We start from the raw sequence: 24174 nt of genomic DNA, 5'->3' as shown, positions 1-24174 counted from the left end.
TTGTTTCTACAAATGTTTTGTTTGTAGTAGTGTGGGAAGAGGCATACCATTTGCAATATATTTTAGTGTATAGACTGGACAACATTCTTAAAAGAAATTGTGCCTCATGCAGGCAGTCATATAAGTGGCTAGTTTTCCAGGAAAGCTAAACCTATTCAGAGTTTGAGTGCTTCTCAAAGTTGTTCACCTTCCTGTTATTTGGTGCCTGACTCATTACAAATTTTCTTTTAGAAAACCTTACTTCTAGGTATTTTAAGGGTCACATAATCATCTGTGGTCTCTATGGTTTTTTTTTTGCTTGAAGGAAGCAGAAAGGCTAGAGCTATTTAACAAGCGTACAATGACTGATCAGAAGATAGACTGTTTGAGTGATCATATGAGTATTACATAAAACATCTGTTGCCTATGAAACTAAAACAAGCATGAGGACTGCCTGCTCAGTCAGATACCATTCTTTTTTTCTTACACACTTGCTTCCTTTTGGCTTCTGCACTGTTGCAGAGATGAACATCTCTCCACTTGCCAGTTAAGGTTATTTTTCTGAAGTATCTCCTTGAGTTTTATTTGAAGTGTTGCTGATGATAGAACTTCTGCTCTCTCTTAAGGAGATGGCACTATATTTTCATGCATTAGTTGTCAAGGACATTTAAATTTTTTTTGACATATCTTTTTCTGATTTCTTACTATAATTATAGACATAACCACTTTTAACGAGATTAGGCAGTTGGCCTTCCAGTGTTACAATGCCTCAAATCTGTGAAAGTGGACCCTGAAAAAAATGTATGAACACTATAGTGATACATCTGAATACTGAAAGCTTGATTCTTTCCTTGTATTGGGAAGCCACCTTGCCAGAGCTGCAAAGACATACGAATTATTTCTGATGGAGAAGAAAATTCTGATCCCTTTTATTGCCTCTGTGGAATGTAGCCAAAAGATGGCAATACTTTATTCACTATTCACTTGCTCTGTAATCCACATTCATGACCTCTTTGGTATGTTACTATAACCTGTTCTTTTCCTACAAGAAGGTAAACCATTTCTTTGCAGTACAAGATTATTCCTTCTATTTGCTGGGCAGCGCCTACCTTTAAATGGCATCTGGCTTTTCAACAATGAGAGTCAGTATCCTTTTGCTGTTTGCTTTTCTACTTTACCTGTTCTCATTAATAGAACTCTCACTTAATTTGTAAGGAATGAATCATTAGTGCACAGTTTAATTACAATAATATAATACTCATGCAATCCACTTAAGCATAAAAAAGTAGAATTAGTTTTTCACTGTGAGCATGCACATCTGGGGGAAAAAAAAGGTAAGTACTTGAAAAGCAACATTTCTCATTAGCATAATCAAAAGATGGCAGTTGTCCATCTGCCATTAGCTCAGTGTATTGCTGTGCTGTTTCTGATGGCCATCACAAATAATGATAATAATAGGAATAATAAAACAACATAATATGTATACATTTTTTGTTGGATGCCCTTTTAAACTGGTTTTGAAATTGCTACATTCATGCAGATTCTGTAACCCCTACTTCTGTCCACCACTTGTTTCTGGCTTTGTAAGTGAATGTGTCAACCACTAGATATTGCCACCTGTTCTACAAAGGAGTAGCCAAAATGGCAGTTTTAAGAGATCACTGAGGGCCAACGTCCAGTTCTTCAGCTAGAAAAATGAAGCCCAGTGCTCTTCCTGTAACTGAATCTATCATCATCTAAACAGGGTGGAAATCTTTATGTAGGTATTGGGTAAATTGTCTTCAAAAATTTGCATTTTCCAAGACTTATTTATTATGAAGTCTTAGTGATAATTTCAAAATATTTCTTAAACTGTATAAGTAATGTTTGGGATGAGTGGCTATTGATTGCCAAGAGCATTTTTGAGCAATCCTTCTGTTTTTAAATGGAAACAGTTCCTCCCAATTAACTCAAAACCAAGCCTCACAACACCAGGATGCAACTAGTACTGACTTTCTGGATACCTGCTGAGAGCTGGAGATTGTGATAGATTGTGTAAAAGTGTGAACCACAAACACAGCAGCTCAAATAAATCTTATTCATGGTGGGTAAATGTGCTTCCTGGTTGGCATCTAAATAGCTCATACTTGTCTTTGATATAATCTTACACAATGTTATGGGTAAACTCAATATATTCTATCAAAATAGATTTGAATGAAAAGCTTGATCTCATCATTTTATTGGAATCCAATCAATTTATTAAAGACAATCGTTATGACAGACTTTATGTTAATGCTTTATATTTTATTGAGCACTATGAGTGCCTGAACATATGAACATTGGACATTTACAGGCAATAAATATACTTGGTAAAACGATATCATGGCTACTCTGTGGGTTGTCAGATTATAAGTCCCTCCCCAGCTCTCCAGGGAAAATAATTAGCAGTGGTAGGGTATTCATTTTATCTAGATTAACAGTCCTTTCTGCATAACTTTCAGATTCCATCGATATCTATGAAAAATGAAAAAGACTGAAAAATGACCAACGTATCTTCCTTCCAGTTGTAACTCAGGCCTGCTGTTTGCTAGCAGACCTGTCTGCATGAGTGAGTTTTCTTGTAGGTTAAAGAGACTGAATTCCCTCTTCCCCCTCCCTCCGACCCCGAGCCTGCAGGGCAGACAGACAGAAGCACACATATAATTAATACAGCACAGCTGCAGTAGTGACTCATTTGCATATGTATTAATAGAGGCAAAAACAACAATTCAATTACATACAGAGACATTCTGCATACTAAAGAACATATGCAAATAGTCTGGAAAAAATGCAGCCAACTTTTTCTTCGACTTTCCCAAGTCCATATGGGCTAGCATCAGAGCCTAGCAGTTTTCGAGAAATCCTCTTTAGGAAGAACCTGTTACAAGATGTTTATACAGCTATTACTCCTCCTCACCCTACCCCCAGGGTTCCCAGAAGGCATTTGACATTTGGACAATGGAAATAGCACAAGCAGTGTCTTTTCCACATTATTTTGTATTTGCCAGCCTTTGGCTTCATATTGTTGTCTCTTTACATATATGCCCCAGCATGAAGAAACCCAGTCCTTTGCTTTGTTTTCCATACACACACATTTGTTCTGTTTTTCTCTCTCCTAAACTCTTGTGTTGTTGCCATTTTCCTTTGTCTTTTGGTCTCTCAAGCTTCCTCTTGTCTTCCTGACTTCTCTGAATTAGCAAAAGATGACCATTTCTGTGCCTTTTTCTTGTAGAGAGACCTTAAATGTCTCATGGTAGTATAACTCAGTGAGTTTCTGCTAGTGGGCCATTAATACTTCTAATGGGTCTGAAAGGTGTCTCAGAAAAGTTAACCTGTGGTAGATAGGTTAAATCATGATACATTGGCCTTTGTTTATACTAAGGAGGTTGTGGAGTTCTTAAACCAAAAAGGTTGAAAATCACAGGTGTTAAGTAGTTCATACGACACGTGATGTGGCTCTTCGTAACTGGTACAGAATCTGATTCTAGTAGTAGAAACAGATGTTCCCTAAATCTCACAGGAATTTAATAGGCAATAGTTTTGACCATCTTTCAAAAGCAGATTGAAAATATTCCAGCATTGGAACTGGGGCTATAGGAAGACTTACTTAATCTATAAATAGTTTCTTTAACTATAAGTTATTCCTTATGTTTGTGTTATAACTAAAATACTAGGTGTACTAGCTGTATTTACTCAGTGTACTTCACATGGGCTATTCCTACACTGTGATAAGCAACAGAATATTAGGCTGTGATCCATACCCAGTACAGTAATTTCTGGAAAAGCATGACATTTGACATTGTCTTTTATGGGCTAGATCAATAGAGCTCTATTTCAACTTGAAAAGGGATAACAAGTCACTAACAACTTTTGGAAACCTGACAAAGCCATTAAGATGCCCTGCTGTCTTGTTTGGGTGGCAAACCCCCTGTTTTAAGCAGTCTAAATTACTGGCTATTTGTTTGAAATGTCGCTGCAGTGTGAGTAGGGAAAAATAGGTCATGCAAGAAAGAGTGTATAACTGTCTGGCAAGCATACTTGTGAGGTCAGGTCATCCTTAATTTCTTTTCTCTCGCAAAAATGTTGCACTTCTTTCTTTTTGGGGTTAGCCTGACAGACGGAAGCAGATTACTCCTTGATTATTTATAAGGCATTAATTTTAGATGAATATTGCTGAACTAACTGACATCATAAGTAGTTTTAGCAGCCAGCAGAAGAGCCTGTTTGCAGATTAGAATATGACAGTCTTCACTTACAAAATATCCTGTCTAGGACAAAGTCTGAAGTGTATGAAAGAAGAGCAAACTCAAGGAGTGGAGGCAAATATATCAGCTAAGACTTTATTTATTCTTTTGTGCGATGGGACTTCAGATCGCTGGGATGGTGACGTCAATGTTATGAGTTCAGGTAGCTGCAGAACAAAACATGTGTCGAAAAAGCAAGAATAGCAACACCTGTCTTCCAGAATCTTAATCAAGGGGGTAAAACACCTGAAAGTTGTCTAAAAGCTGCCTCCAAGTAGCCTCTGTTGGAAAGAATTAAATAGCCACGTTTGTACAAACACCTTGAGAGAACTGAAATGATGCTTCCCTCACTACACTGGCAACAGAGCAAACCCATGAAGCATTCGGGTTTAACAGGATGTGGTGTTTCATGGCTTACGTGTGCTTGGACTTAATTCTCCCTGGGCAGGTCTGTATGAAAAATCTGGTCATAAAACCAAAAGAACATCTTTTTTTCCTACTTTGTGCCCTTTGCACATTCCAGACACTGGGTTTTGAAATAGTTGGCTTACAGTATGGATTTTCCTATTATGTTGTTTGCTCTTTTCAGAGGGATGTTGCTGAAAAGAAGATTATATAATTATGCAAATAAGGTTGTATAATCCTGAGCAAACGGTCTGGGAGGGGTGGTGGCAATGGGAAGCCACACCGAGTGCGTCTTGGCTGGCTGTGAGGGCGACTTGCTTGGAAGCCATAAACTGGGGGGTTATGGGCCTCTGCTAGAGCATGAAAGCTGAAGTCAGGCTAGTGAATTTTTCTGGATATTTTTGGGATTCATTGTCTTCATGCTGAGCTCTGTCAATAGTGTATATTTGCAGTGCTTCAGCAGAACGTCATGACAGACAAACACACAGAAAAACCGCAAACTACTGAGTTGCACACTCTTCAGAGCTTGTGGAACAATGCTACAAATATCAAATAGCAGCAGTGAGAAAAGCCGACTTACTCAAAACTACTTACTTACTGACACACACTTACTCCTTTAGATCCACAAATCAAATGACTACATTTCATATATCACAAAACACAAGAAATTCTCCCTTGAAATCTTGCTATCTTTGTTGTACCTAGGTCAGATGACATGGTTTGCTGTTAGATGCAGATTGGTGTAATACATGAACATGTAAGAATTTCAGTTTATGCTTTATTTCTTACTACAGTCTTGTTTATGACCATTCTTTTTTTCTCCAAAGTTTTAGGTAATTTCCAATTGACAAGGTTGAATGGGATAGAAATAGACAAGCAACATAGTAAATGTGTACATGGGGAGAGTATCATGGGCCAGTGATATAAAATGCATATGGCAAGAGCAATGCAAGCCATTAGAAGTTCTTGTGCTCTTATTATCAGCCTGTCTTTCTTATGTCTGATTTCTTGCCAGGGTTAACTGTCACCAGCCAGGACGTCTGAGCATCTTTTATGAGTGGAGGCTAATAGCAGGAAGAGTTTGTAACTGTGAAATACCTAGATACTGTAGATCTAAGCATTAGACAACAAAACACTGAGGTCCGGATGCTTGTTCTATTTGTTTTCTTTCTAAATTAGTCATCAGTTGAACTTAATGCAATGGAAGATACCTTAGTATCTGCAGCTGTAACTTTCAAGAGTGCTAAGCTAACTTACTCTGTTGTGCTTGGATAGCATACACCTGTTCCTGAGGTTAAGTCTCTGAGTACAATTATATCCCAAATACCTAGGCTCAGTTTTCTCAAATTCCTTTCAGAGGTTCTTAATGTTTTCCACTCCAGTGGACTTTTTTAAGATCAATCTGAACAAGAAAATTGAAGGGAAGAGTATCTGTAGCTCCTAGTTGTTCTCAAGACTATCTTTTAAAATTGTACCCCCCGTAAGCTCTGCTGGCCTCTTAAGTTTGAGTCTAATTCCTCAACTAGCTTTTAAGTAGCCCTCTAACTTTGCTTAACTGCCTTATTTCTTTGCCATCTTTACCACTGATCTGCTTCTGTTCCTCTCCGTTAGATAGCTAAGGACAAAAGTATTACAGACTACTGGATTTACATTCCTTATCCCATAGCCATAGAGACTGGTCACATCACAGATAACTTACCCAGCCAGAAATATACTGCTAGTTTGTTAATATACTGACGAACTCCAGAATTCTAGAGAGCAGGGCTGTCGGCAAGCTACTGTGTAAGCTGTCTTTGTCCAATAGAACAACAGGCAAATCAAACTAAAAAGTGGAAAAAAAAAGCATATACACAAGAAAGAAAAACATTTTTTTAAAGTCTATGTGTGTTTTTAAGCTTTGGGAGAAGCTTTGAAATCAATATCCTGTGATTATCAATACAACAGGAAAGCAACAAGCAAGTTTCAAAGGCTCTCATGGTAGAACAAACTGAAATTTTTAAAAGCATTTTCCAGCTGTATCTGCATCTTGCTGTTTAGAGTGATGGTTCTCTCTATTTAAGATCTGCATTACAGCAGGTTCTTCCAGCTGTATTGCAAGCTGTACTTTGATTTAGTCACCACAGCTGCACCACATGATGTACTAGTGGTGGCTGGCAGGGGCAATCTATTTGTGGCATATTGAGGGAGTCAAATTGTCTTTGGGGACTGCTGCTGAATGACTTTTTTCAGTTCCATCCTATAGGTACAGTATCTGCTTCTCCCGAAGAGGACTGGTACTGCCAGTTAGTGTGGAAGGGGATTAGATTAGTCCCTCAGGGATGTAAAGTGCTACGAGAGTGGTACCTGGCCCCTGCCTGATGCATCGGGGCCTGATAAGCATCATCCGTGTGTGCCTCCCCATGGATGCTGTGTCAGGGAAGGCCAATTGTCCCCCAACACAGCTGGGCAGCAAGGTCAGCAGCTCTCTGCCCTTCTGAAGGTGATGCATCCACTCCACAGGTTACGCTCTGCTCCATGGCTGAGGTGTGAAAATAGCATCTGGCAACAAAGTTTTTTCTCTTTCTTTTCCTCATTTTTCTATTCCCTTTCATGGCTCAAAACACTCTTTACAAATTGTAACAGTGTGTTTTCTGTTAATGCACCAAAACATTACAGCTTGTGATAGTGTTATTAAAGTGGTTTGGACCATTACCATAGAATGCAGCAGCATATTTATTTCATTAAGGGAACCAAATGGATCTAGCTGTATTTGGCAAAAGAACATGGCTGAAGTCCTATTTTAGCTCTGGTGTTGATTTTACCATTAAACTCAGAACTTCTGAAAATTAGAAAATTCACGGTATGAACACTTAATAGGTGTGGTACATTTTGTGGTAGGTTAAATTGGCCTTAAATGTCTCTTACTTTCTCCACAGTAGTTCTACATTGGTATTTGTTCAGTATTCCAATATTTACAAACTCAGGGCTTATTGATGTTTAGGGTAAACAGTATGTCCCATATGTATAGCTTACGTTTAACCCGCTGCCCTGCTGTGTTACCAATAACTGCTTTGGAATATAGTTTGGTTTAGGCCAATTGACCCTACTCATCCCATTCCTATTATCATGGCAACTTTGCTTCTGTTATACACTGGTCTAATACATTGGTGGCAAAAGTAATTTGAATGATATATATCAGTGCATGTTTGGATAAGTTTTTTAAAGAGGCCTGAAGGGATTTGGGAGCCCAGCAATAATTAATTTCTTACGGTGGCTTTGAAAATGGGATATAAAACATTCACACTTAATCCTTCCTCCTTTCCACAGCTGTTTTATTTTTCCTGTGATTTGTTTTGTGGAAAGGAAATAGTCATCAAAATTGTACCAGAATGTTTGATGGTGAGGTGATGCTCATTTGGTAACTCAGCTTTCATTGGATACAGTGAAAGACGTGAGTACTCAGTGTTTCCTACCTCTAGTCCAAGCTGGCCAAGCTCACAATTGTGTGATAACTTGTGTTTAAGTGTGTGCTGTTTGCTTTCACTTGAAGTGGGAAAAAGAATGAGTCTAATTTCCTAGCATTTTGTGTTGTGTAGTAGGATTTCAAATCCCATGTAGCATTTCAGTAGAATTTCATTATTGCACAAGTGTGGAATTCTAACCAAATTGAATGCTGCCCTAAGTCAGTGTTGAGTACCCTCTGAATTTTTATCGTACTGTCTGGGCATGGGTAAATAAACTTGTATACATGACCTCAGGTCAGATAGAAGAAGTTAGAGAAGAGATTCTAAAATGAGCCATGGCCTACCCAGTGAAAACTCAAAAGAGTTACGTTTAAATTGAAATATTTTCTTAATTGATTGATTGATTTAGCATGGGTTTGTTCAGATAACTTCATTTCACTTCACGTTATTGCTGCTCTGAATAAGGTCCTTAATGGGTGTAGGATAGGTAGGTGCTTGCATGTCAGATATTTACTTCATCTCACACTGGGTGGCATTACAGATTTGATTTCAGTAAAAGGTATTGTTCACGATCAAGTGTAGAAAGGAATGAGGAAATGTTAGATTTAAAAAAGCTGATTTGTCACTTCGCTCATTGATTATGAACTGAATAGACTTATAACCCTTAAAATACTCTCCCCCCTTTTCCATTTTATTGCCTGGAATCTTAAGAGCTTTATCATTTGCAGTCATAAAATGAAAATATACACCAAACCCTCAAAGGGCAAGTATGAAATTAAATTATATTTGGGCAGCTGTAACCTTTTAAAACGATCAGATTCCAGTTAATGTATTTCTTCCTGTTCCGAGTGCTGCCATGGTGTTTGATGGTGGGAAGCAGTCCAAAGGGCATTGGGAGATAATAAATTCACTGGAAATTTCACCCTGAGGCAAGCCTCGATACACCAAGGCTTCCATTTAGCAGGACTGACCTAAAAATCTTGTCACATCCAAAGGTCACTTAGGTTGGGGTTGGTGTGTCCCATCTATCTTTACCCAGTGCAAAGAATGACAGCTGAGCTCATAAACAGCCATCGGAATATGGAAGACAAGCAGAGGAGAGAGGGAAGAGAGCGAGGAAGGATAATACTGCTGACAGCATCTTAGATTTCCTTTAGGCCAATGAGAATAGATATCATCTATGGGGTTGCTTCCTTCTGCTACTGCAGAAACGGCAATTCAATTTAAAGAGGTTACAGTTAACTGTGGAAGTCTAAAACAAGTGGTTCCCCCCCATGTCTGCAAATGCTGTGTAATCCTGCTAGTACACATTATACTGCCCCTGAACATTTCGAACTTATTACCAGTCTCATTAGTCAAAACTATTTACAGTTTATACAGAGCTTTATTTTCAAGGAGGGCTAAAAATCTAAAAAGTTGTCGGTGATGACACTGGTAGGTGTCTTCTATAAAAACAATGATTTTAAGGGAGACAGTTTGGACAATGACACTAAGTATAAGCAACACTGGAAGGTAAGATATTTTCAGTCTGGAAAAAAATCTGTGATGTACATCCTCTAGGACATTGCTTACTCTAAGCTCATTAAATCAGTGTAATCCTCCTACACAGTAAATTGAAGCAAAAGGCCTTTCAGGATGACTGTTGTCTCCAGTCGTAATTCTTATTTCTGCAATGGGAAGCTCCAGTGGATCCTTTCTGTGCTTGCAGTATATTAAATATTGGGGACAGGGCTTAGAGTTGCATAAAAGAAGTGTATTTGAAGGACAAAGTTCTATCTTATCATAATTGGTCTTACTTAACTGGGGATGAGCTGTGTAGCATATGTCCATTATATCCTAATGGTGTGAATCTCTTTCTCAGAATTCACTAAGAGGAGAATGAAAGGGGTATTTTGCTGGTCACTGCTGGGATGCAGGTGGCAAAGATTCCCTCTTCTACACCCTGTCTTGATTGGAAAAAGAAATTGTAGTTGGTGGTCAGTGTCCTTCTGAAATGCAGTAATACCCCACTGCTGGAAGAAAGATACCATGTATTGTATAAGCATTGGTCTGGTTCTTTTTGGAACATTAAATTGATGACAAAATTTAAAAAGAAATTATTATATAAAATCAGTGTAACCTTAGACATCTGACAAAAAAAAAATCAGAATGAAACCCGTGTTCCAAAATTTGCAAGATATTGAGTAAGTCTTAACTCCTCCTGGGAATTTGCTGGCATCTTTCCATCAATTTTAGTAAATCAGATCCTTCTGAAGAGAATTATAGTTTGTATGTTCCTTTGCTTGATAAAATTAAATGGAGTATAACTGTTATTGTCAGAAGTATTTCACACATTCTTGCAAACATACTATATTTGAGGCAAACACAGTAAAGAGGGGCAAGATTGGCCAGCTGTCAGTGTTTGTCTTCATTTTCCTTGGGTTCACACTCTACTTTATGTTAACATATATGTTCTCTACACAAATCCAAAGTAATTTGCAGGCAACTTTGGGGGAGTTATATGCCCTTTCCCACGTGTTCTGTGCTGAAAATGTAGCTGTATGCCTTGCTAGTTGTACAACTTCGATGAAGACAAAGTCACTTTCCGTCTTAATGGTGTAACAAGAAAGATGAAAATGTGTATTCTTCATGAACTTCAGAGAGGACATACATTTCACTTAAAAAAATTCAGCTGCTAACGCAAAATTTAAAAAATTACATAGACATGCTAACCACAGACGAGCTGATTTTTTTTTTTTCCTGGTTTATACTCAGGATGGTGAGATGAGAATCATCTTTAGCCACAGATGCCTAGCATGTATAATTCATCTGGCCTAAAGTTGCAGGTTCCATTCTAGTTATTGTGAACGGAGCTGAGAGGGATTAGCTCAGACCTAGTCAGGTTCATTCCGCACTTACCCGCAATTTGTGTCACATTTCTACTGTGGTTCTGTCTCCTTTCTCATTTGCCCAGTTAGTATGCAGTAACAGTAGACAATAAAGTCAGAATATTGCTGTGATTGCTGGTGGGACATGAAGCCTCAAAGCCAAGCATTTTCATATTTCTCTAGTGGTTGGAATTTGTGAAAAACACTGAGTTGGAGTCCATGCAGACAACGTTGTAACCACTAAATTGTGTTGCTTCCCTGTGTCACTTGAGCTTTCTGTATTTAATTCCTGTGATATTGGGAAGGATGTTACCTTAGATGTTGCTTTTATTGTCGTGTATGTGGTCACTTTGACCAAAAGCTTATATTATGCCATGATATTAACTGGAGAAGTTGAAAGATATTTCACAGTTGCTGACTTTGGCAAAAACAAGATGTGTCCCTGCGTAATGGAGGACTGTACTGTTTCTTGCATTATTCATGCTTCCCACGCTGGAGTCACAAACATTGGGTAATGTTACTACTTGTCATGGAAAAATTTAATTGGCAGAAATGTTTAATATATTAGCAAAAGATGGGAGGGCCCACAAGAGACCTTCCCTCGTCTGGATTGAAATGTGACACATAATTAGCGATAAAGGAAGGCATTGTATGGAGTGGATCATTGCTATATAGAGGGAAGTGAGATGGGTCCCTGCTTGACATTCCCCATCTTTCCTGAAATGGGGGGATATATTTACCAGTTACTGAAGAAGCAATGGGTACGGTTCACCCTCCCACTGTAATGAACAGCTAGTCTTGGAGCAGCATAAAAAGGGTCAATCAGGTCGTACATCATATGAGGAGGCAGATGTTAGAACATATTGTAATGGATTGCTGTGCAGTATGTGAAGATGGCTTGTGGAGTACGGGGATGCGGGGAGAGAATCTATCAGCAATGTTTTCTGTCATGGTCACTGTAAATATCCAAATTTTTGAGGAAAACTTCTCAACTCAGGAAATCATAGCGTTAGCATTCGTACTGTGTTAGTCTTGTGGGTAGAATGGCGGGACTAGAAAAGGAATACTCTGTGTAACATGAATATATCTAGGTATTATCTGTGCTCTGCCAAAGTCAGTGTTAGCCTTGGAACACGCGAGTATTTTACCTGAAAAAAAAAAAATTACAGATCTTCAGTCTATATTTAACACAGAACTGTTGAAATAGCTTTTATTTTAGCAGCACCCCTAATTCACACCCACTCAAACACCTCCTCACTCATTAACCCCATCATCAGACCCAAGTAACTCAAGTGAAATGAGGTGGCATTAGGAATGAGGTAATGAACAAAGATTTGATAATGTTATTATTTCATGATAGCAGCTCTTGTTGTTGTGACTACAGTTAAGAGCTTCTTGGTATTTCCATTGCAAACTCTTTGGTACTCCCACCTTTTCTGCTTTACAGACAACTACTCAGCCAGAAGCAATTTAAAGTTTGATTTCACATCAATTTTGGCTGGTGTTTTGAATTGAAGAGTTTAATGTTTTGGGACTGCTTTCTAAAACATAAAAATTACTGGGTTTTTTTCTCCTCCTAATCCAAATTTCCAGATAAGCAATTTAAAATATGGATTAGCTCTTTTTATAACCCAGCCACACTATTAACAATCAAAAAATGTATCCTAAGTGTGCACTTTAATTTCAGGATTTAATAGTTCTGGACAAGCAGATCCACATTTATGTTATAAAAAATTCCATACTAAAAATTAGTATGAAGGGGACCATTTTGAAAAAGCACTGTTTTCACTGGGGAGTCTACAATTTTTTCAATTTTTTTTTTTTTAAATTAAACATTGCCTCAAAAAAATTGTGAAAATCAACTTTAGTAAGTAGTCATGGATGGATCAGATGAATTAATGGATTATAGAGCTTGTTAACAGTTAAGTAGTGTTAAGATAGTGCCTGTCACTGGTTGTAGAATATGTGGCTGTGTAGAGTTCTTTAAGAAGTGAGTTAGAGCTTACAGCTCTGTTGCCAGTGAACGACATCCTTTTTGTCTGAAAAACAGGAGTTGAGAGATAGGTATTTCTGCATTCATGCCATCTAAAGTTCAGAGCATAATGCTGTAGAGTTAGAGGAGAGAGAGCATGCTTCCATAGCATAGCCCAGGTAAGCTGAAAGAGTCTGGGATTTAACTGCTTTCATCAGGAGGGAAGGGTGGCAGTGGAGAGATATGGAGAAGGTTGTGTTTCCCTTCATCAGTTTGATATTAAGAAGTAGAAAGAACACACTTGATATGGGAACATGAGGCTCTAGCAGCTCTTTGTTACATGTGGATTGGTAAAACTGGAAGCACTTATCACATTCCTCTTAGCTGAATATGAAGTTCCCAATTTCATCGTATATACACTTCCTGTGCTTGGCTGTTGCATAGTGTATGAGAAACATAAAAGTTAAAGATGTAATTCCCTTTAACCTTCAGTCATTTTACTGTGCCTACAGCTTCTTAAACCTCAAGTACAGCCTGTGCCAAAAGAGGCATATTGGCATGAGTTTCAGGCAAGATTTAAGGCTTTTCATGCGTGGGCTGAAGTCTGACCATGCAGTGTCACTGGACCTTAGCATTTACAGTTTCATTGTAGTGAGAGTCAGAAACTGAATGCTGAGGGATTTCAGATGTTCTCAGAGACCACTTTTGGGGGAACAGACTCTCTAAAAATTAAGAATTAAACTTCTGTATGTGTCCTGATGGAATATGCAAAGTGTCACTCTTCCCATTACATCAGTATAAGCATGGAAATAATGAGATGAAACAGAAAACAGCTTCTTATGTTATTTCCTGAGAAGTTTGCCAGAGCTTCACAGAGATTTCAGTCTCTCTGGCGTTTTATGGGCTCCATTGGAAGGGGAGTTTTAGAGACCACACCCATTTTTATCACAAAATCAAAGAATAAAAAGATTGAAGTGCTATTGAATTGTTTCTCCTACTTCATTTTACTAGAGAGGGAATTTATACAATTGATCAACTCAAAAATAATGAAATTAATTGAGTGCATTTCTGCTGTCTCAAGTCTCCTCAGCAATTTTATTAAGAAACAATAGCATTCTCCTTCACCTACTCTAACATCTCCTCTTTGTAGCCTGCCATATCCTAACCTCAGGCATCGCTGTTCAACAAACATACATTTGGTTTTTGAAGCATCTAAGTTACTTAGCTTATAGCTATGGGACTAGTTTGAATTTAGGCACTTCTGTGAGTTTAAAGTGGATAGTACTATTGAGAAGATTAAGAGGAGTCTGACCAGAGCAAAACTCAGTTTCTGGTTTGGAACACAGATGAGAGTTGCTCTGATTCAGTAAGGCTCAAAATGTTCTAAATCTAATTTCTATGTCCTTGGTTGGAATTACAGTTTTCCTACAAGTCTAGTAAGTTTTATTAACCTTTTCTACAAGTTTTGTCCTAATACCTAGAACACAAACACCCTGTTTCAGATGAAAAGAGAATTCCATATGTCTTGAAGCCAAAGGAAAAGTACGTGTGAACTAGAGCTTTCTGCAGGTCTTGTTGTGTATTCTGCTCTTGTGGAAAGAGATCACAGGAAGGAGAAGGCTGCTGGGAAGCAGAACTGGTACCCTGTGTTGATACAATGACTTCACAGTGTACTCCATAGGATGAAGTAGGGCTTCCTAGCTTTCTGGACTTGAGTAATGAACTTGTAAGGCAGTGAACATAAATAAAATATACATGACAGGTAAATGCATTGCTGTTGAACTCTGATAGAACTTATTTGAAAGTTTTCTGCAATACAGAAACCCTTAATCTGGAAAGCTGGCACTGCAGGACTGACATTCTTCTCCACAAAAAGAATAAACTTGCTTTACTTTCTCCACCTCTGAAAATAAAATAAAATAAAATAGAATAAAATAAAATAACTGCCGCAGCTGAATAAAGATGTCGTCACATCCTATTAGTGCTCCCTGCTAAGGAAAAAATGAAGAAGAAAAAGTATCTTCAGAACTCTTCTAGAAATCAATTTGGTTTGGTTTAGTTTAGTTCTCAGAATAAGTACTGTTTCTTCTACAGCCCGGATGGTCTATCCATCACGGGTCCCTCCCTTCCAATATTACTCTTATACCTCTACTTCCTCCTTTATATGTTTTTTTCAGGGAGGCTTGGCACAAGGGGAGTAACTCAAATGCAGTCCTTAGTTCCCCTTTAAGGCATAAACATCACATTCTTTCCTCTCTATCCAATCAGGAAGAGAGTAGCTGAGCCCATAAAAGTGAGCTGTCTTGAAAGCTTATGACGGAATAAAAGTTTGTCACTGTTTCCTACTCCTTTATGCAGACCTTTTGACCACCTGATACAACTTGTTTCAAAGAGCAAATTAAGCTTATGAATGAACTGAGTAGATGTCACTGAGCTCCTGTATGCATCAGATAACTGAGGAACAATGTTAATTTATACTTCCAAGGACAACAGATACAATTGCATGGTGCTTCAGGTTCAGAAATATTCACAATTTCAAGAGGGAAACAGACTAGAAAGAATATGTTTCTCATTTCACTGTTTGATATCATAATTAATAAATGAAGATATAATTATGGGAGAGCTTTAGGAATTATACTGGGGAAAATATCCAAGTGAAATGTTTTAATCTTTTTCTGTTGTTTGATTTATTTTTTGTCTCCTGCCACATACTGTAATTTGGTAATACAACACTGTTGCTCCTGATAGGTGATTATCATCCTTCTGCTACCTTTAAGGAGAGACTTCAGTATTTCAGAACTCTGTTCTTATCACAGCTTGTCACGAAAGAGTTCCTAGAGCAGGCTGTGTGCTGCGGTCCACATATACTGCAAAATGCCTAATTCACTACTTTATTCCTGGAGAAGGGAAGGGATAGCTCACTGAGGAATCTTACAGTGATCAAGATATAAGAACCTGAGACTGTATCAGCATTCAAGTGAGCGAATTCATGTTCTCAAAATAAGAAATGCTGTTGACCTTAATCTTTCTACTATGAGCTCTGCACTTCAGGAGAAACAGAGTATTCAGATTTGAAGTAATTAATTCAGTATCAGTCCTAAAGCAGGCCTGGAGTTTTCCTGAATTAATTCCCTGTTGAATACAACAACTTAAAATGCAAACAGAAAATCTATAAATAAAAACTGGAGAAAGAGTCGCTTAAGGAGATGTGTATAAAATAGTGAAATGCCTTAATTATAGCTCAGCAATCTGAAATATATAGAACCTTATTTACAGTAATTCTCCTGGCAGTGTTTGCTTATTAACTACTCTAGTCACTTAGTGGATAACAATGAATGATTATATACAGTACCAGTCAAGTAAAGCAATGTAATATGAAATAAGTATTTTGTCAAATGGCCACTCATAGAATTTTGTTCTCTCAAATGGGAAATTACAGTTTCTGGAGTCAGGTACTCTGAGCTAGTTGCCAAAAATCATGATATATCAAAAAATAAGCTCTTGGGAAACATACTTATGGTAAACAAATAGGCGGTAGTGAGATTTTTCCTACAAGAGTATAATGTCTGTGCCACTGTTCTGATTTAAAGTTTCTAATCTGAAAAAGCTGTATTGGGACAGAAGTCTCCATGTGGAACCTTTGTAGAGACGCTTTATCTTCATTACAGAATAGTCCACTCTATTCTACATTACACAATAATCAGTGATAAAGGGGAATACAGTTCACAAAACAGCTTAAGTTACATATCCCTGTTGTTTGTTAGTCTTCCACATTATCACTGCCCATCTTACTTTGTGCTCCTTAAGGAATATGCTGTCAAAAGTATGTCTTTCTTTAAAGAAGTTCTTTTATCTTCTTTTCCCTAACAAAAGGAGTTCTGTTGCTGTAAAAATAAATAATATTAATGCCAGCAAGAATACGTTGTATTCTGGTACTGCACAGCAAGCAAACTATAGGAATAAATTGTTGCTAGATATGTCTTTTAAAAAATATGTACATTATTAATTACTTTCCTTGAAGGGGACGCTGTGCATCTGCAACATTTCATGCAACAAGCTTTCTCCAGAAGACATTATCAAGTTTCCTCTCCAATACGCATTCCATATAGTCATTCTATTTCAATTACTGTCATATGGTGTGAACATGGTATGTATGAATATGTAGGCCACTTGGGCAGTTTTCCAGTTAAAAACTCTTCATTTTTAAAGAGCAGGCAATCTTAAACACACAGTTTACAGTGATATTTTATCACAGAAACTAACAGATCTTATTAGCCTCTGATAGGAAGTGTCTATTGATAAGTTCCTACAGTTACATCCTGTAGAAGGATTGCCTTCTTGTTAAGGCATGGGACAAAGGAGCCATGAGGTCTAGGCTGTAATCAGAAGTTTCCTACAGTCTTCCTGTGTCACTAGGAATGGTCAGTTGATGTCATGGGTGCTGATTCTCACCTTGCTAACATGTGAGTAGCATTTATCCATTGACAGCATTAAAGACTGCTTTTCAAGGAAAACTGAGTTTCTTAACTTTTGTATAGTGCTTATGGGTAATGTCTTTCCCACAGAAACTACTATGAATACAAATGTAACTGTATTTAGCTAAAATGATTATCCTACCCGTCAAAATCCATTAGTTTCTAAGAAAACTCACGAGGTGCCATAAGTCGTACTTTATACACTGGTTTACAAGCAAAGCAAGCATTGTTTTGCATGTACTGCAGTAGTGATAGAAGCCTTTATTATTTCAAGTGTGATTCAGATTTCAGTGACCTGCTCTCTACCTTTATTTCTGAATGCCAGGGATCCCCAGTTGGTCATACCGTGGAAGTTCCAAATGAGAAAAGAAGTAGTGCATTCAGCTTGGCACAGGCAAAATGGTCCTGTTGACTGCAGTGGGATTATTCTAAGGAGTAAGGACTGTGGGCCTGGAACTCTAGAGATCAGCTACCAAAATTGTATTTTATGGAGACTTGTGGTTACTGATTCCAAAAGTGATGTTTTTCCTAATATGAGAGAGATGGCGGTTACAAGGCTGTGCTTGTAACTTACATGCAAGTGAATGAAGCCTTGTTCTGTTTGTGAATGCTTTACAGTTTTTCTAATGAGAACTTGTTTTTCTTAATGTTTCTTTCTGTCTCAGGTTTTTTTAAGGCTAGAGAGACTATTAGATTGTCTAATTGGACAAAACAAGATGTAAAATATTAGCGGGCATAATAACCTCTTTGTTTGAAGTTCACCTTCCAGAAACACATCTGAAACATCAAGAGCCAAACTCCACCGTTTGTCTAGGCAGTTCCTCCGATTGTTACAATGTTCTCTGATTAAAAGCAGCATTTTACTTACCTATTAATTTGCTTTAAATTAACTTTAAAATATTTATTACCATCCCTTGATTTATGATTTACTTACCTGTTTCCCTCCCTTAAGCTAAATGCAGAGCAAAGCTTAGATGGCATTTTGCAAAGGAAGTTAGCTGGTTCCTGTGGGCACAGGAGAGAACAGTGTAGCTTTTCAACATTTAGTGTATCTTCTCTAGTCTCTGTGTGGTCCACAGTTTTGGGGGGGAATTCATCCAGTTTGCAATTTTTTATTTGGTAAATAAAGGGAACACTAGTTCAGGCAACATCCCCTGCCTGAAAGAGTCTCTGTGGTGCATATGCATGTCTCAGCAGTGGGAGCCAGGGCAATTTTGGTTAGAAAATGGGTGTGACAAAAGCATACGGTTGGTAGAACAGTAGCAATTACCAACTCTGCTTAGACTTCTAAAGAACAAAATAAAATAAAATAAAATACTCTTAAGAGAATTTCAGGATCTAGAGCTATATTGTTGTTATTTTAGATTAGCTTAAAGTAAAAGCTAGCAAGCTCAGGCACTGAAGCTGAGCGAAATTCACCTTGCAATGGGTTCTTTGGACAAGGTTTTAAAGGAGCTTATTGACTTTGTGTTCACATATTATCTTTGTTTCCTGAAAATATCCTGGTTGGTGCAAACAAATGGACCTTTAAAGCCTTTGCTGAAGTTTTGAATGTATAGATTAGTGTGACCCCTTGAAATGTTCGAATAACAGTCTTTGAAGGAAACTCGGACACAGAAAAGATGAAAACTGGCATTTGTACCTGTCAGATAGATAATGAAGAGCTAAATGAAATTTTTTTTTCATAGAAGATCTAGAAAGCATTGCTACCAATCACTGATGAGGGCAGCTTGAATTCTAATTTATATAGTTATCTTTTTTCCTATGTTGCCAATACTTTTAAAAACCTGTCTTGCAGTAGGATGTATATAAAATATTTGAGTTCTTTTTGCTTTCTAATTCCTTGTGACTTTTTAAAAATAAAATATGCACCTGAACATCTAAGATTAATTAATTCTTTCTGCCATAATCAAACACTTTGCATGCCTTATACAGGCATAAAATTTGAAGTAAAGAAAATTAAATTCATGTGTTCTGAATGAAACTCAATTTATACCATTTTTTCCTCCAGATTATGCAGAAAATGAAGAAGAGGGTTATTCATGTGTGTATTTTTAATGGTGGGTCTCAGAATGACAAAGAAATTGAAGTGTTGGATTAGTCAACAGTTCAGATGTTTAAGCAGAATGATTTGAAAATTCATTGCTGTGGTAACTCCACTGAAAATCCAGTTTATACCAGAAATTTATTGTGGTAACTGATTCGGTTTCCAGTGCCACCTGTCTCTATCTCTCTGTGTTTCTTTTTTTTAATAACAACTCTTAATCTCTACTGTTCGCTAATAAAAATATTTTACTAAGAGATAATACTACAATCCAAATGCCTATAGGTGCTTGAATCAACTATCTGTGCCTATGTAATTGCTAACACTTTGTTCAACCCTTTTTAAAATTGCTATTAAATCTCATTCTCATTTTCTGAATTAATAGAACAAGAATTCATTTTTAGTGTACCCTCAAAGCAGTAATGAGCATTGTTAACATGTAACAACAATGCCCAAGGGGAAAGTTTTCAAAGCCGGTCTAACCTTAAGGCTTTCCTGTTGATGTACTACAGAATCATCAAGCCAAGAGCTGTTAGAGCTAGTCCATTTGGAGAGTTCTGCTGAATATTTCTGCTTAATATATTGGAAGAATTATAAATGGTTTAGGTGGTGACCTAGGGGGAAGGGGGAATTTTTGTTTAATACCTTAAAAACAGAGAGGCAACATTATAAAAATAAATATACCTGCTGCTTGTTTTAAAGGGTATCATATTGTGCTTTTGATCTGATGATTTTGCTTCATACAGATTTTTGTAAGAGGTTAATGAGAAAACATTAACAAGGGATGCAATATTGCACATGGGCAGGGGAGCTGAAATAGTTATTTAGTTATAAACAAACAATAGATGTTACTTTTTAATTGCTTTTTCCAAAGCTCAATTCTGCCATCTTGAAACAATATTATCTATCTTATGAAATGCAGAATAATACCCTTATTTTATTTAGTATGTATAGCAAAAATAAAGTTGTCTAAAGCAGTACTGCTTCACTGATTTCAGCTGAGTACCCTGATCACAATAAACCAGTCAAGACCCTGTAGATTGGAAGTCTTGTATAACCTCTTCGAGTGCTAGAATTTGGGACTGAGCCCTTAGGTTAGCTGAAGTTAACATAAGTGGCTTGAGGTGTTTCTTTTTGAGGTAATAGTTACAAGGCTCAAGAACAGTGTATTACAGCAGTGTTATATTTTTACATCATTTTCATTGCACTTTTTGAGGTCTTGGTTTCGTTACTCTGATAAGTACAAGGCACTTTTTAGGTGATAGTTGAATATTTCAACAGAGACCAGTTCATACAGTTTCAAAATCTGAAACTCAATTGAGGAAGCAGGGGTAGCAGTGTGCTTTTGTGGGAGTTCAGTTTGTCTATACAAAAGTTGTTGTCATTTAGCTGTCTTGAGTCACAGCACTTGGTCACACCATTACCCTTTCCTTGGGTATAAGCTAAAGGTCATCGTGTCCTAAAAAACCTAAATATGAACAGACAAGTTCAGTAACATCAAAGCTCAGAAATATGGACAGTTTAAGACACGTGCTGTGTGTTGTGTATTTCTGTCCATTTTTTGAAATGGGAGGGAAATATAGGAGGGATCTTACTGGTTAAACAGGATTCAGGATCTTGTGGTTTCATAATGTAGGTTTTTCACTTTAGATCTGAGCCTGATGTTGCTTTTCAGTAGAATAGTTGGTTTGTGTTGCAGAAAGGAACTTTTTGAGAGGGTACCTGACAAGGAACCTCTTATAAGATTTTATTTAATGTTTGTTTTTAATTCTCAAAATGAATTAAAGAGAGGTGAGATGTGGAATCTGATAGCAGAAGGACATAAGTTTGTACAAAGCGTGAATGAAGGCTTTACAGGTTTTCTTCCACCCTCCCTTCCAGACTACTCCACACTATACTGTATGTTTCACTGTCTTGTAATAGATGTCTCTGGAGGTATTTCTGTCCTTGAACTGAGAATAATATATGGTGTTTCAAATACTATATATCACACTTGCCGTGTGAAAATATGCCCTTTTTCTGGGCTTTTGCTTAGGGGAATTCATTCTACATGCCAGTCATCACCAGCTTTGCATGCATTTTCAAAAAGGTGGTTGATGACAATACTGGAAGGAGGAACCATGACTTCCAACACATTTCTCAGTGACCACTGAACAGGTGTAAAATGGTACAGATTCTTGGGCAACATGTTGTGCATATATTTCATACAGCTTAGTGCTTTTTGTTCACTCTTTGGACCTCAACGGAAAGCTGAGAGCTATGTCCAAGGTAGAGATTTCTGCATTTTTCAGGGTAAGGATCCTGTTTGAAAAGTCTTCCCCAAAGCCTCACAGAAATTGCCAGGAGGCTCAGTCCTCAAAAGACTGGTCCTTGTATGGCGTTGTCAGTGATCTCCAGTTGGTTCGGGACTGCTAAGTGTCCAAACTGACTTTGTTATTTTTACCTTACTTGTGCACTAGACATGTTCTCTTGATATCTAATCTATAGATTAGCAGCATGCTTGAACCTTTCCTGCCTAATGGCCGTTTGACTTTGTTTTGTCTTTTTCCCATAATTGCTTCAATTTGTTTTGTCATTTCTTTCAATAGGGAGCAAAAGAAAAGGAAAAGCTTTCCCTAGATCTGCTCTGTTGTCACTAGAGTCTGATTATGTTTGAGCTGCTCCCTAGCCATGTATCCTATTTCTTAAACAACAGTTGCCCTTCTGATACATTAATTCATACATAAAGCTCACTTGGCTTTCCTTGAACTGCCTGCTGCAGTTCTTCCCTGGTTCACACATAGCCTTGTTCCTTTCTCCCTGCTGGATTTAGTCATCTTTTGAAAGAATGAATGGAAATGAACTTCAACTGATAAATACATGCAGTTGAATCTGTGACTGATTTGTGGCTGGATTGTTTTTGATGACTTTTATCTGTAGTTGATTTGCATCTATTTGGCTCAGACTCACTGGGGATAACATGTAGAATAAATGAATAAATAAATTAGAGGAAGAGGCAAGGAGGGAATGGATGGATGAATGAATGAATGAATGAATGGATGGTAGGGAAAGAGGGCAGCTAAACAGAAAGGGATGGATAAATGGTGATTAAGTACAGAAAAGTAAGGAACAAGCAGTGATCAATGTAGAGAAAAGAAATAGAAAATATTAAAAACTGAAAAAGAATAGAATGGCTGTAAAGAACAGAAAGAGTGAAAAAGAAAGAAGTGAGAACTTGGTGCCTGATTACTCCTAAAAGAGCAGAAATTAGTTACTTTTAATTACATGAAAGGGCTAGAACTGTGCACCAGTGAAGGGAAGAGTTTCTGTGGGGAACCACAGAACAACGTCTGGGGTTGTCCGAGATACAGGGCAGTAAAACTTACCCATTTCATCAAGTTTAGTGTTTGCTATACAGCTTGTGTATTCTGAATTCGTTACCAGTGTTTCTAACCTTTGTGCAACTAAATGTGGAATGCTCCTGTAATGAATCCTCACTTTCCTCTTTCAAACTTATTGGTTCGGGTTAGCATTTCTTTCTGCCCACCAATCTGGCTTTTGTTCTTTTATCAGCATGTACAATTAACTAAAAAACAATGGCAAACAACTAAGTACCACTAACAAGACTTTCTTAGAGTAGACATTTTGAAGATCCTTTGTTTTTTTCACACCTCCTTCCATGTTCTTGCATGTTATCTCTTTTCATGTTGCATCTCAGAAGCTCTGTTAGCACTTGTAGGCAGAGAGCACCATTGTTCAGTGTTACACATTACACATGCACTGCACAGTACAAATAATACATAGTATGAGTCTTTGAAACTGGTACTGTGAACAAGGAGGGAAAGCCTGTTTTACCGCATTACCTGCTCTCTCAGGCATCTTACTTTTATTTGGCTTCACTTGAATTCCTCTCTATAAACAAAGCAGCAACAACTGCTGTTTTTCCTGCCCATCATGTTTATTTTCTCTGCTTTTTATTTGGAGGTCAAGGGAGTTTCCAGGCTCTGCCAGTTCACCTGTTTTCTCTCTGCTTTGACTTCTATCCATTGAACTCTTACTGTCGTGTTGAAACAGATAACTGTGATAATAAGTATTCACGTGCTAATAATTGAATATATGTTTAAAGCGTCTTGCTGGTTTAGTTTTGAAGGGAAAAAAACATTCTCACTATGTATCTGCTTTGCATCTGTCACATAAAGGGTTCTTAGTCTTGGTTGGAGCTGCTAGGTGCTAATGGACAGTGCATTGCCGTTGATATGTGTTTCTATTGACTGTAGCAGTTCCCCAGGATCCAACTGAGGGTGGGCTTTCACAGGAAGTGCTAAACAAATTTTTGATACTCCCTGTCCCAGACACATTACAGCCTGTGTTGACAACGCAAACATAGGAAGTAAGATAAAGAAACATAAAATAGTAGCACAGAGATCATTGTAACAAACATTGTGAATTTCACAGGAGTCAATGCATATTATTGTTGGAGGTGTTGTTACATCTACATCATCTCAGGAAAGGAAAGATTGCCTAGTGGCTCAGGCAAACCATGAAGATTAGCTTTTGTTCCTTGTTTTGAATCCCAGGACACACAGGGAAGCTGGGACATTTCTCATGGTGACGTCTGTCATTCTCCCCCTGAGGAATGAGTCACAAAATTTGAGATGACAATTCTTGTCTTGAAATATACCAGTGTGCTAAATAAAAAACGTCATCTGCAGTAGGAGAACTTTTGGAAAAAATATTTATTTATTGAT

The 24174-nt window shown here is 37.6% G+C and overlaps 1 protein-coding gene across 19 annotated transcripts in view; it reads left to right on the top strand.

Annotated features, from left to right (window-relative positions):
* The window catches only part of SOX5 (SRY-box transcription factor 5), a 651718-nt gene that overhangs the window by 564652 nt on the left and 62892 nt on the right, over positions 1-24174 (top strand). The gene's annotated exons all lie outside the window — the stretch shown is intronic.

This window comes from Cuculus canorus, chromosome 1 (genome assembly GCF_017976375.1).
Source record: "Cuculus canorus isolate bCucCan1 chromosome 1, bCucCan1.pri, whole genome shotgun sequence".
Classification (NCBI taxonomy): Eukaryota; Metazoa; Chordata; class Aves; order Cuculiformes; family Cuculidae; genus Cuculus; species Cuculus canorus.
This window is presented reverse-complemented; position numbering and strand designations above follow the sequence as displayed.